This window comes from Colobus angolensis, unplaced genomic scaffold (genome assembly GCF_000951035.1).
Source record: "Colobus angolensis palliatus isolate OR3802 unplaced genomic scaffold, Cang.pa_1.0 Scaffold15, whole genome shotgun sequence".
Taxonomy (NCBI): Eukaryota; Metazoa; Chordata; class Mammalia; order Primates; family Cercopithecidae; genus Colobus; species Colobus angolensis.
In genome coordinates, this window is record NW_012114599.1 from 10,698,225 (window position 1) to 10,704,535 (window position 6,311).

The following is a 6,311-nucleotide window of genomic DNA, read 5'->3' on the forward strand; positions in this document are numbered from 1 at the left end:
GGGAGAGAGGGAGGGATGGAGAAAGGGAAGGGAAGGGAAGGGGAGGGGAGGGGAGGGGAGGGAAGGGAAGGTCCAATCTTAGAGAAATGTGTCTCCAAATTGATTAGTGTTATCTACCCTGCCCAGAAGGAAGATTTTACAACCTCAGAGAGGGAGGATTGGTTTCCCTGGCAGTAAAGTGAAGGTAAGATTGTTTTCCAAGGATGAAAATGCTTTGATTGGGTGTAGTGACGCACTCCTTAATCCCAGTACTTTGGGATACTGAGGCGGGAGGATTGCTTGAGGTCAGGAGTTCAAGACCAGCCTGGCCAACATGGTGAAACCCCATTTCTACTAAAAATACAAAAATGAGTTGGGTGTGGTGGTGCTTATCTGTGGTCCCAGCTACTTGGGTGACTGAGGCAGGAGAATTGCTTGAACCCAGGAGAGGGAGGTTGCAAGGAGCCAAGATCACACCACTGTACTCCAGCCTGGGTGACAGAGTGAGATTCCATCTCAAAAAAGAAAAGAAAAATCATCTGTTCAATGGAAATGTTAAGAAAAAAAGAGAACGAAGGAAAAAGTGCTTCAATAGCACTGTATCTGTGTTTATGTACAGGAAAGCGACAGTGAGGTACCTTCTTCAAGCTCTAATAAACTGGCACTAAAAATTAAACTAAATGGACATGAGCGCTTTGCTGGGTGCAGTGGCTCACACCCGTGATCCCAACATTTTGTCAAGACCCTGTCTTAAAAAAAACACAGCATACACCAAATTTTGTTAGAAAAGAGATTAAGGGCCAAATGCAGTGGCCCAGACTGTAATCTCAGCACTTTGAGAGGCCGAGGTGGGTGGATCATCTAAGGTCAGGAGTTGGGGCATGGTGGTGGGCGCCTATAATCCCAGGTACCCGGGAGACTGAGACAGAAGAATTGCTTGAACCTGGGAGGTGGAGGTTGCGGTGAGCCGAGATCGCACCACTGCACCCCAGCCTGGCAACAGAGTGAGACTCCACCTCAAAAAAAAAAAAAAAGAAAAGAAAAAGAAAACAGTTCTCTGTCTAGTGACAGAGAGAGGAGTTCCAAGAGGTAAAGGCCCTCAAGAGACCTTTGGAATTCTGAAACTTTGAGCTTTGAGAAGTTTCCTACATTGCAGGAAGTGGAAACTTAAATTCATCTTTGCAGAAGATCTTTGCTTTGTTATGAGAAAGCCACCCTAAAAAACCTTTTAGTTGTAGAACTAAAGCAAGTCCTCATCTAACTCCAACGTTGAAACCACCCCTATAAACTTTATAAGATTAATCGGGGAAGAAACAAAAGTAAACCAAGTTTGCAGCACATGCAGCATTAATCCTGAGGTCAGCTTAATCCTGAGGTCAGCTTGCTCCCTGACCTGCTTCCTCATAGTTGTTTGGCGCCTATTATCCTAGGATCATGTAGACCCCGTTAGAAGATTTTAGTCCCCCATAACTGCTCTAGAGATAACCTGAACATTATTAAAGGGTTTCCCTTTGAGACGTGCCTTCAGATCCCACATGCTGGTAACACTCCTATGCCAGCTGATCTGCAGGACCTCACTGATGCCAGCTGGTCTGAGGGACCCCACAAAAAGCTGATTCACCAGAGAATGCAGTTTCCACATCCTGATGATTTCATCCCTTTTACCCTGACCAATTAATAACCCCAAATCTCTGGCCCCTTGCCCTTCATGATAGCCTTTAAAACCGATTGATAACTCTAAATCTCTGGCCCCTTGCCCTTCATGATAGCCTTTAAAACCCAAGCCCAGGGCCGGGCATGGTGGCTAACGCCTGTAATCCCAGCACTCTGGGAGGCTGAGACAGTTGGATCACCTGAGGTCAGGAGTTTGAGACCAGCCTGGCCAACATGGTGAAACCCCGTCTCTACTAAAAATACAAAAAGTTAGCCAGGCGTGGTGTACTTGGGAGGCTGAGGCAGGAGAATCTCTTGAACCCGGGAGGCAGAGGTTGCAGTGAGCCTAGATCATGCCATTGCATTCCAGCCTGGGCAACAAGAGCGAAACTCAGTTTCAAAAAATGAAACAAAACACAATAAAAAACCCAGGCTCAGAACTCTGTGGGTTTGAAAGTCTTCTCCCATCTCCTCATCTCCTCACTCGGTGCTCTGCCGTCATTAAACTCTCTGCCACATCCCTGCTGTCTCAGTGTAATGGATCTGTTACTGTGCAGTGGGCATACAAGCCTGTTCGTCCTATAACAGTGTATTCGGAGAAAACAGTGACATTGCAATTAATCTGAAAGCATCTGCTCTAGAGTTAGACTGAAAAGTCAAATGAGCTGGTGCATTCACAGTTGTATATAGTTGAGTCATGTTATAATTTGGTTTTAAAGTACCTGTCTAAATGCTGTAGCTCAGTGTTACCTAGATTCCAAATGGATATTTATTAAAATGAAATTACATTCCCCTCCCCACCACCACCAAAAAAAAACTACATTATAGTGGTTTAAAATCAGAAAACTTTTCTGAGAGACTGGGTCTTACACTGTCACCCAGGCTGGAGTACAATGGTATAATCATAGCTCACTTGCAGCCTCAAACTCCCAGGCTCAACTGTTCTTCCCATCTCAGCCACTCAAGTAGCTGGGACCACAGACGTGCGCCACTATGTCCAGTAGAAAACTTTAAAATCACATTAAGAACTAGAAATCAAGATAACTATAATTGATTAATTCCAGCTCCCAAAGGCAGCCTCCCAAAGTGCTGGGATTACAGGCATGAGCCACCGTGTCCAACCTAAAATAAACCTTTTTAAGACTCATAGTAAGTACTTAAATATCTGTTGATTGATGTGAGATTTCATTTGCTAGGAGAGAGTTCAGTTCAAGTTTTTCTAAAAAGTCCCTGAGAAAAGAATGCATTATTTCAGGTGGATGATGTCTTAATGTACACACCCTGACTGGACAGACGGCACTGGCTACCGGCTTCCAAGTCTCCATCTTTTAAACCAGTGAAAGAAAAAAATCCAAGCTTTTTAGTTTAACTTCAGCACTATCAGTGAACTCCCTAGAGCCTTTCTGCAGCGGAAGATGGGGTAGGCCCATTTCCGCTGCAGGGACGAGAGTCATGATGGCTTTGATCTGTGACATTAGAAAACCTAGTTTGACCAAAAAGTTAATAAATCTGTGGATATAAATCTGTCCACCGCTCCAGTTGCTCCCATCACCAGAGCACTTAACAGTTACTCATCCATCCACAATAGGAAGGTCAACTATTGCTAGCGATTCTGATCAACACATTGTCTGAAGTCTGAGATCTATGTCACTGAAATTCAGCCTTTACAAAGTGGGGCTCTTGGCCGGCCACACTGACTCACACCTGTAATCCCAGCAGTTTGGGGGCCAAGGAAGGCAGATCACTTGAGCTCAGGAGTTTCAGACCAGCCTGGGCAACATGGTGAAACCCCGTCCCCTCAAAAAATACAACATTTTGTCTGGGTGTGGAGGCACATGCCTGTAGTCCCAGCTACTCTTGAGGCTGAGGTGGGAGGACTGCTTGAGCCCAGGAGGCAGAGGTTGCAGTGAGCCATGATAGTGCCACTGCACTCCAGCTTGGGTGAGAGCCAGACTCTGTCTTCAAAAAAAAAAAGAAGAGAAAAAAAAGTAAGTGGGGCTCTCACACTGAATCTCATCAAACAGCTTCTCAGCACAAATCTTTACCCCTGTCAGGGCAGGAATGTGATAGTAATAAAATGGCAATGCAAGGGTAGCAGCAGCTGCCTCCATTAGAAAATTAATCAGAGCATCTTTGTTTCATGGTTTGAAAAGAAAAGTGCAGTGACATCAATACCATTGGCTTCTATTTCTTCTGCATGTTGGACCAGTTCTTATGATTCTTTCAAGTTCCGTACTCCTATATGAATTACTACCTGATCCAACATTTACCAGTTTATTATAAACAATATTATAAAGGATACATATGAAGAAATGTACATGGGGGGCCAGGCCCAGTGGCTCACACTTGTAACCCCAGCACTTTGGGAGGCCAAGGTGGGTGGATCGCCTGTAGTCAGGGGTTCAAGACCAGCCTGGCCAACATGGTGAAACCCCATCTCTACAGAAAATACAAAAATGAGCCGGTCGTGGTGGTGTGCACCTGTAGTCCCAACTACTTGAGAGACTGAGGTGGGAGAATGACTTGAACCTGAGAGGTGGAGGTTGCAGTGAACCAAGATCATGCCATTGTACTCCAGCCTAGGCGACAAGAGTGAAACTCTGTCTCAAAAAAAAAGAAAGAAAGAAAGATAGAGAGAGAAAGAGAGAGAGAGAGAGAGAAAGGAAGGAAGGAAGGAAGGAAGGAAGGAGGGAGGGAGGGAGGGAGGGAAAGAAAAAGAAAGAAAGAAAGAGAAAGAAAAGAAAGAAAAAGAAAAGAAGGCCGGGCGCGGTGGCTCAAGCCTGTAATCCCAGCACTTTGGGAGGCCGAGACGGGCGGATCACGAGGTCAGGAGATCGAGACCATCCTGGCTAACACGGTGAAACCCCGTCTCTACTAAAAAATACAAAAAACTAGTCGGGCACGGTGGCAGGTGCCTGTAGTCCCAGCTACTCAGGAGGCTGAGGCAGGAGAATGGCGTAAACCCGGGAGGCGGAGCTTGCAGTGAGCTGAGATCCGGCCACAGCACTCCAGCCTGGGCGACAGAGCGAGACTCTGCCTCAAAAAAAAAAAAAAAAAAAAAAAAAAAAAAAAAAAAAAAAAAAAAAGAAAAAGAAAAAGAAAGAAATGCATATGGGGGACGGGACGTGGAGCATCTGTGTCCTCCCTGGGTGCACCACCCTCCAGGAATCTCTATGTGTTCAGCTATCTGGAAACTCCACCTAGTACCCTTTTTATTTTATTGTATTTTTCATTTTTTGAGATGGAGTCTTGCTCTGTTGCCCAGGCTGGAATGCAGTGGCGCCATCTCAGCTTACTGCAACCTCTGCCTCCCAGGTTCGAGCGATTCTCCTGCCTCAGCCTCCCAAGTAGCTGGGATTACAGGTGCCCAGCACCATAGCCGGCTAATTTTTTGTATTTTTAGTAGAGACGGAGTTTTGCCATGTTGGCTAAGCTCTTCTCGAACTCATGACCTCAAGTGATCCGCCCACCTCGGCCTCCCAAAGTGTTGGGATTATAGACATGAGCCACCATGCCCAGCCTACTACCCTTTTTAACTATGTCCCTTGATACCACTTGGTAGCTTATTGTTATTGACATATGTGTTTTGGCAGCTGCTGTATGTAGCTTGGTCCACTTAACCATTTCACACAACCTTCTTATGAGGCTTCAAAGCTAAAAATCTTCAGTTTCCCTTGCAGGTAGGACTGGCCATATGAATACATCTAGCCAATGAGATACACATGGAAGTCTCTAAGAAGGCCATCCCTTCTGGAATAAAAAAGGCGAAACCTCCTAGGAAGGAGAAAGATCTTTTTGTCGCTTTACCATTCTTCCTCCAGCCTGCCTGACTTGGACATAAGGCCTAGAGGTGAGGCAGCCTCTTTCCATCATGAGGAGACATGCATGAGAAGGCTTACATGCTAAGTAGAAAGATAAAAGAAAAATCAAAAGAGCCATGAACTATCAGACCTGAACTACCTGCCTTCAGATTCCTTTTGTTTGGGACAAATTAATGCCCATTTAATCCCTGTGTTTTGAGTGTTTCCACTCAAACGAAACCCTTTTCTTTCTTTTTTTTTTTTTTTTTGAGACAGGTTCTCACTCTGTCACCCAAGCTGAAGTGCAGTGGTGCAATCTTGGCTCACTGCAACCTCCGCTTCACTGGTTCAAGTGATTCTCGTGCCTCAGCGTCCCCAGTAACTGGGATTACAGGTGAGCACCACCATGCCCGGCTAATTTTTGTATTTTTAGTAGAGATGGAGTTTTGCCATGTTGGCCAGGCTGGTCTCGAACTCCTAACCTCAAGTGATTCACCCATCTCGGACTCCCAAAGTGCTGGGATTACAGGTGTGAGCCACCGTGCCTGGCCAAACAAAATCCTTTTCTAAATTATCTCCCTAATAAGGCCCTCAGAAGAGAAACCAACTTTATATCGTCAGCACTGTTCAGTACCTGCATACAGTAGACATTCAATACATATTTGTTTAAGCAATTAATAAATGTGCTCTTCACTGGAAGAAGTTGAAATACTTTACAAAACACAAAAACATTTAGGCAGAGAGTTTCTTGTTTCATAAGTGACCAAAATAAACAGAACAGAAAAAGTAAATTAACAGGTCAAATTTCAGATTGACAAAGCAAGTAACGATAGGACCTTTGCTCTTTCAAAGAAAGTTCCCTCCACTGCAGAACAATGT

General features: G+C 45.0%; 1 pseudogene; it reads right to left on the reverse strand.

Moving 5' to 3' along the window:
* Positions 1–2,883: 2,883 nt before the first annotated feature.
* On the reverse strand, positions 2,884–3,898 carry LOC105507529 (annotated as a pseudogene).
* Positions 3,899–6,311: the final 2,413 nt, after the last annotated feature.